This window comes from Limulus polyphemus, unplaced genomic scaffold (genome assembly GCF_000517525.1).
Source record: "Limulus polyphemus unplaced genomic scaffold, Limulus_polyphemus-2.1.2 Scaffold1834, whole genome shotgun sequence".
NCBI lineage: Eukaryota > Metazoa > Arthropoda > Merostomata > Xiphosura > Limulidae > Limulus > Limulus polyphemus.
In genome coordinates this window covers 168,725-177,265 of record NW_013667444.1, presented here as the reverse complement: position 1 = coordinate 177,265, position 8,541 = coordinate 168,725, and the positions used below count along the sequence as shown (strand labels likewise).

Below are 8,541 nucleotides of genomic sequence, written 5' to 3'. Positions count from 1 at the left end.
GATACACTTAATTCAACAGTCACGCTATAACAAACGCTATAATTCACAACGAACGACACACGCGCTCGACCCAATTGTCCGTCTCTATCTTTGTCTGCAATTCAACTACATTGTTGCCGTTAGTTCTTGGCGGTCTTATATACAAGAATACCGTACATCTAGTAAACACTCGGGGTTTCAGGAAGGGACGTGAATTTTCTAGAAGCTCATGACGTGTTACTAGCGTCACGTGACTTCCGCTGTCGTAACAATATGAAACAATTAGAAATTACTTTTATTCCTAAAGTAGAATGCTGTAAAAGCTTCTTTTTTGTGATATAAATGTTTTGCATTTACTCTTTGATATCTGTGTTACTGTTATATTTTTCGACATGTTACTTTCTTATCTTAAGGGATTTTACTTGTTCTTTGGAAGAAAATGTGTTAATTAAACAAAGGTCTTCGAAAATTAACTCTCCACTGTTGGGTAAGTTTTACTGGTTCTTACTTGAACAATAAATTTGTCCTTAGATAGGCTTCAGTCAATAAAACTGCTGTTATTGAAACTGGCAAATTATATAACAAAAAGCGAGGCTAGTTAAAAAAGTGTTCTTTTCGAAAAGATAATTTGAGGAGCTTCTTATGTTGCAGTGTATGAATCAGCAGTCTTTAATGTACTAAGTTCTCTAGTTATTGAATGAGCAAGCTAACTATTTCGGCTATATGCCAAAAAAAAAGTATATAAAAACATTTCAAGATACGGAAAGAAAGCCAAACAGACAAATAAGTTGTCTGACAATCACACAGATATGGAGAGATATAATCACACAGAAAACTTCAGAAAGAGTGAAAATAGAAGTTGTGGCAAGATCATCTAAAGAACCAGCTTCTGAAAGAACAACAAGAGTGGATTACGCAATATTTGCAAAGTTCAGATATTACCCGTGGATAGAAAATGTTAACCACAACTATACACTTTAAAAAAGTTAGACAATTATCGGATTTAATAGCCTCAACCTAAATGGTTAAAAGTAAACTTTCTACATGCTGTAGTGAATAGCAATAGAGAGAATGATAAAATCATAATCTCTTAGAAAGTTGATATTCTCATAAGTGGATGTTGCCAACCGAGGTTATTCAGGCATATCTTGAAAAATGAAGTAACACTAATAAAGTATTTAGAAAGTGACAGTCTTCACTGGTGCATAAGACAATAACAATAAAAGCGCAACAATAGCTTTAAAAAAAAGTAACTATTGCAGAGTGCAAATTGTTAGAATGTCTTCTGTTAGAAATTAGAAAAGCCACACGATGTATAATTCAAGGTAGTACAGAAGTAATAAACTTCTTAAAACTGTTCGAGGAAATAAAAAAGCCAAATGCTTTAACAACAAAACAGAAAGAAAAATAAAGCTTTATACTAAATATCATAGTTATCTTGCCAAAAACGTATTAATAATTTTGAAACCCCCATTATTGAAGATTAGAAAAGACATTTTGGTGATAGTCTCATGAGAATACCACCGATCCAATAAACCGTACGAGAATCCAATAGATACCTGCACATGCCAGATCACTTTGTTTGTATATGTCGGGTTTTATGGTATATTGTATATGTTAATAAACTTTATTCGTGATTGCTTTGTGCAATTTTTTAAGCATTTTGTAAACACAGCCTAATAATTAAAAATAAAACAGAAAGTCTTAAATCAAAAAACGACTATTTGTATTCACAGAATAAAAAGAGCTCTGACAAGAAAACAAAATTTTTTGAATTAGCTAGCAAATTCTGAATAAAATGAAAACCTAGCGGTTAACTCTTAAAGCTATTGCTTTCAAATAGATGAAATACCCATATTTCATACATAAATAAAACTAGTAACAAAGTCTTTAAAGCACTTATCAACATATTTATTATTCAGCTCAAGAACACAAAGAAATCAGCTATTATATTTACTCTCGATTAACTGATGAGAGAGGATAATCACATTTTAATCCAAAACTAACCGCGATTTCCAAACTCATACCACCGACACCCTTATGGAATTTTCAGTTAAAACTAATTTCTCAAAAGAGTAAATCAGATAGATTCGCTATATAACAGAAGGTTCGGCAAGATATGTTGAAAACACTAAGTTCAACTAAAACTAAATGAGTCTGTGTTAAGAAATAAATGGACTGTATAAGACGTGTTAATCACAATGAAACAATCTCTATTTAAACAACACAAAGCAACAGTTATATGTACAATACCTTTGAACGACGGGCAGTCGCCTTTACTGAAGAGATGGATCGATGAGATTTTTTATATTTTAAGGTTTATTTACAAACTGATCGACTTCCTCAGGATGATGTTTCAGACTGTCAATTCTCACGTTACTTTACTGAACAGGTTACATTAGACTTACCTAGAGCGACTAACCACGTGACTGATAATCCCCATACCTACCGCTGGATAATACTGCTGTCGATCTTTATGCACAAGGTGCAGGTTTATAGCCATACTCACTCATGGTCAAACCAGGTATTATCTTCAAGGGATGAAAAATAACAAAAGCAAATAAAACAAGATAAAGTTAACGTCCTCCTTGGCTTGAACACGTGTTATTTGAAAACCGAACATACCCCTGACTAAGCAAAAAAATGTTTGAAAAACTCATCGCTGTACAACAATATTAATGTGTCCTATTAACGCTGCAGAACTAAAGAAAAATAGTGACGTCGAAGTGTTTGTTTGTTTGTTTTTTGAATTTCGCGCAAAGCTACACGAGGGCTATCTGCGCTAGCCGTCCCTAATTTAGCAGTGTAAGACTAGAGAGAAGGCAGCTAGTCATCACCACCCACCGCCAACTCTTGGGCTACTCTTTTACCAACGAATAGTGGGATTGACCGTCACATTATAACGCCCCACGGCTGAAAGGGCGAGCATGTTTGGTGTGACGGGGATTCGAACCCACGACCCTCGGATTGCGAGTCGAGCGCCCTAACCACCTGGCCATGCCGGGCCCATAAGGTAGAATATGCATGATATGGTTACTAATATTTTAATTTGCCATAAATCAATCAAGTCTAACCCAAAGACCGATAGATTGGTCCAATCCGGTAATGTTCTATTAAAATATGGATTTTGTAATTACGTTTTAATACGAATATTTATTTTAATGAAGATAAGCGTAATTTCTAGATATTTAAGCTAGAAATATAACTTAACTTCGTCAGCATTACATATTCTAAAACTATAATTTAATTTCAAAGACATGAACTAAAGACAGATTAATACCTATCCTTTTTTGGAGTTAAAAACCATGCTGCTAAAAATACTGAAATACGTTAATAATTATTAAAATTAATATCTTTAGGGCCCAATGGCATACCAAATTCATATCAGTTCACAACCGAACATTTTTTCTCATGCAATATTTTCAAAACCATAAAATTGAACAGTTGTATAATCATAAGTAAAACGGTTATATCCGCTCAAATAGTTTATTTTAGAACTTCGCGCGCAGCTGCACAAAGATTATTTACGTATGACTTCCTGATTTTGAACTCATAGACTTGATGGAGGTCAACTAGTCAACAGCGCCCTCTGTAAACTCTTGAGCTACTCTTCTGCTTGATTGGACATTCCAAGAACTTAGTCACCGAACATGCTCGCCCCTTCAGCAGTGGGGGCGTTATAATATTACGGTCAATCCCTCTATTCTTTGGTAAAAAAAAGTAGTCCAAAAGTTGGCGGTGGGTGATGTTGACTAGCTACCTTCTTTCTAGTCTACCACTGCTAACTTAGGAACGGCTAATGTAGCTAGCCTCCGTAGTAGCTTTGCGCGAAATTCAAAGCAAACCAAACCCGAAACCTGGTCCGAAACATGGACCGAATCCCGATGATGAAGATGATGATAAGTGTTTTGTCACAAGTTATTGTAGTTTTTATGGATCTCTCGACTGTGCAGTATTGATAACTAACAATAAACACTCTCTCTCGAAAGCACTAACTTTTTACATTCAGTTTGAATTTTAATGTTTTTCTCGTTTTGTTTTAATATTTCATAAGCTTTATCTGGAATCATTCATTTTAAAAAGTAGCTAAAAAACAGAATTGACATATACAATTAAGTTGGACTTTAAAGTTATTCAGATGCATCCACGCTGATTTTACAGGTTTGTATAGAAATGAATTCTTTTGGAATCCAATCTTTATTTTTTTTTGAAGATATTATACGTGGCTATTAATAGGCAGAAGCTCTCTTTCAATATTCTACTTGAATTTAAAAAAATCATTAAAATTATTGTTTTCTATCTTTAGCAATAAATCATAGAATTTAACGTAACAAAGAGGTTGTTGCCACACGTACGAGTGAAGGTCTGTTCATAGTGCATTTTTATTTGTTTGGTATCACTGCAAGAATTTACTCTAGGAATTATATTTTTAACACACTTGTCTTAATTAAGTAGGTTCTTTCATATACAAATTGTTGTAAGAGATTATTCCAGTGTCATATGGCTATATAAATATTGTATCCTTGATAATACTACAGGTTCATCCATCATCATTAAAGCTTCGAGGATATTTATAAAGCTTTCTACACAAGTATTTAGTCTTTCTAGTTGTTAATGGTTTTGTTCATATTAAAAAAAAACTTTTGGTGCTAATGGTAATTCTTATATTTATCTGTCATGAATAGCATTTTAGTGACATTACGCGGGGTTATACAATGTTTTGCTATTAATGATGTCATTTTCTTTAACAGCTAATAGCAAGTATTTCTACTTCTAACGTCACCAGGGCCTGACATAGCCCTGTGGTTAGGGAGCTCCACTTCCAATCTGCGGATCGCGAGTTCGAATCTAGTCATTGAACATGCTCGTTCTCTTAGCCGCGGGGGCGTTATAACATGATAGTTAATCCTACGTTTTAGTTGATAAGAGTAGCCCAAGAGTTGATGGTGGGTGGTGTTGATTAACTGCCTTCTCTCTAATGCATCGCTTCTAAATTAGGGTTAGCGGGCGCAGATAACACTCGAGTAGTTTTGTACGAAATTCCAGAAAGAAACAAAAATTAATGTCACCAAAGAAGAGCTCCAAGTGTTCTTTATGTATTTTCTAATGACACGTTGCACTGGTAGAAATATTTCATAATGTTTCTGAACAGTAAATGAGCATCAAACTTATATTTTAATTTTTATGAAGCCGTAGCGTTAGATGTAAACGACTTTCTATTGACGAGAACATTATTTTTACAGATTTATATTTCAACTGTTAAGGATTTTGTTGTTCTGACACAGGGGATAAAGCAGTATAACAGATTCGCGTGATTTGTAACGTAGAACCAAAATCCAAGTAACTGAATATTTCCATAATATAACACTGATTTACAGATTTCCATAGGTAGGTGGAAATCCACTAATCGAAATTGACAACGGTACGCGTACAGAGGCGAGAAAGCAATAAAACGTTTATATCTGTTGAAAGTAAGCCACATAAAACATGAAAAAAAAACCATAAAAATGTGTTACACATATTAATGTTTTATAAAACCCCTCTTTCTTAACACTTTAATTTCAGAAAATTCTTTTGAAAAATACTTAATAATTTTAGTGCCGGAATAATTTAATCAAAGCAGTATTAATAGAAATATAAATAATTCTCTATGGTCTTCTTTGTTTAAAAACATGAAAATGACGAAAGCGAGCCATTGTTGTGTGAATCGTCTGCATTTCTAGCTTGTCCTTCGTATCACCAGGGGGCAAATTGGAAACGATTCATTCTTCATCGAATAAACATAATTCATTACTTTTAAAGATTTTGGTTTCAAAGTAGAACCTGCAAATTAACGATAAAAAGACAGCGTCAAAGACAGGTGTAAACTAAATAAGTTTTTCACTATGAATACAAAACCCACTAGAGTTGGTCATGGAAACTGTTAAGACGCCACAAGCAAATCATTTACATTACACACAAACAACATAGCGATTAAGAACCAATTAATGAACCAATAGAAACAATATTTTTAGTAAGTGTAGACTGTTAACAGGCTAGAAACCCAAAACCAAAGTTCTCATTACATCACTTATAATTAAGGTGATCACTTACTGTGTTTCGATAAAAATCTTGAAATAACAAACTTGGATTCTTCAGATGCAAAATAAAAAGTAAACAATTATTAACAGAAGGAAGCGATTGGTTAAAAGTTACACGGGAAAATTCTATCCAAAATAAGATAAGAAAAAATACAATCTTATAACAATGGGAATGGATTTAAGTTTATGTATTTATAATTCTTTATAATACTTTTTAGGAACAGGCTTGTTCCTTCTGTTAACCTGATCAACAGATGGCGCGGGCAAAATATTTAATATAATATAATATATATATATATATTGTTCAGATACAAAATAAAAAATAAACAGTTATTAAAATACGGAAGAAGAGATCAGAGAACAATTAGATGTGAAAATTTGGCCCAAAATATGGTAATAATTAAAAACAATCTTGTAACACTAGGTATGAACGTAACTTTATATAATTATAGTTCTTTACAATATTTTTAGAAGCACGCTTGCTCCTTCTGTTAATTTAATTCACAGAAGGCGCGATCAAAATATTTAATACAGAATATATAACTAATTATCAAATACACACACACACATCTTCTTAAAATCAGAGTTTGAGTAGTGTCACTTTTAATTTAATAGTAAAAAGAAATCAATGGATTTGCTTCACTACAGCTGATCAACCTAGAGTATATGGTCTACTCAACTTGTTATAATTATGTAGTAATCGGCAGAATAAGATATCGAATGATGAGAGATTACGTAACTCTGCACAATTTTTAGGACGTTCTTTAATTGTTGTTGGGGCATTCGTGTCATGGTAGTACTCAACACGTGCTTTGAAACTAGTTTTGTCCTATCAGGCTTAAAGCCGGAGGGCAGATTTTGTGGGCTAGTTATACAGGTTCGTTCGACCACCATATAAGAAGCGTCTTAAGTGTGTGAGGCTTTAAAATCGACTTGCAGCACACCTGTACAAGGTCGTTTTTGATGCTGCTGGTTGCGAATATATTTATTGTAGTCTAGTCTAGCATTTTTTCTGATAAGTTTTATCACATGTACTGGACACGATTAAATATATCGTATCCAAATCTAGGGTAAGGACTGAAGAAGTGACAGAAAGAAGAGATAAAAGGTAAGAAAGATATATAATTTGTTTGTTAGGTAAAACACACACACACACAAAACAGACGCGTCTGTTTAAAGATTAAGCCGCGTTGCTTACCTAATCCATCACCTTATTTACCGGCATATCCGTGACAACGCAAAAATGAAGGAAACTGCCACACCTTCATGCATACCTTGGAGTTGGAACAAAACTTGGTCTAAATAAGGACCGGTTTCATCCATTGACATTTCGGTAATTGAGGCTTGGGGGAAACATCAATGCCATTATGTTTGTTTATGCAATTGGTAAAGATTAATAATTTGGTGTTTAACAGTTTATTGTATATGGGTGTAGAATTAAGCACTTTAAAATTTTATGTGTAAGTAAAATGAAAAGCTTCTTGGTTATTTATTATGTATAATCACAGAAAACAATTTTCTTTGATATGACATACTAAAGTAAACAAAGGACATAAAAAACATTATGCAAAAATGAACTTATCTACTGCACTAGTTTACCACAATTAAAATTTATACGTAATTATTATATTTTGTAATTTATTTAATTGTGTGTCAATTTACTCGGAATAAATATCTTACTAACGTATTTTAAGACATGAAAATACCAAAAAAAGCTGAAAGTTGTGTCTTTGTATAGTAACGTTAAAGGTTTTAGAACAGAAACACTTGTATGGTTTGTTTGTTTTGAATTTCGCGCAAATCTACACGAGCGCTATCTGCGCTAGCGGTCCCTAATTTAACAGTGTAAGACTAATGGGAAGGTAACTAGTCATTAACACCCACCGCCAACTTTTGGACTACTCTTTTACCAACGAATAGTGGTATTGATAGTCACATAACATCGCCCTCACGGCTGAAAGGGCGAGCATATTTGGTGGGACGGGGATTCGAACCCGCGACCCTCACATTGCGAGTCAAGTACTCTAACCATCTGGTCACACTTGAATGGTGGTGGTATTATTAACAATAGAGTATCGTGTAGAAGTTTTTAAAATTATATTTGTATAAGTACTTTTCATTTTTATTGCCTTTTGCGTTTTAACATGTATATTGCAACGTAGCAGATAAAACACAAGAAAGAAAGTGTTTGTATGAATTGGCACATAATATTTTAGTATTTATATACGTTAATCTGTGGCAGTCTCAAAATTACTTATCGGATTAAGCCTTTTCTATAGAAAATGTTGCTTTTAATTCAAGTCGCTGAAAAGATGAAAAAGAAAAAAGCTGATACTATACAATAAAATATTCATTTACAATTCTTCCTATTAGTTTGTGCTTAAATTTCCTCTATAATATTTTTTTTCAGTTCCCACGTGTGTTATAATTTTAAACAAAAATTACAAAGTATCCAGTCTGTATTGAAAAAATAAATAAATAA

The 8,541-nt window shown here is 33.3% G+C and overlaps 1 protein-coding gene across 1 annotated transcript in view; it reads left to right on the top strand.

Moving 5' to 3' along the window:
- Positions 1 to 7,071: 7,071 nt before the first annotated feature.
- Positions 7,072 to 8,541, top strand: part of LOC106465094 (dixin-A-like) — an 88,816-nt gene continuing 87,346 nt past the window's right edge. Inside the window, exon 1 of the mRNA XM_022392922.1 lies at positions 7,072 to 7,167. The gene's annotated coding sequence lies outside the window, so the exon portion shown is untranslated. The remainder of the gene's footprint in view (positions 7,168 to 8,541) is intronic.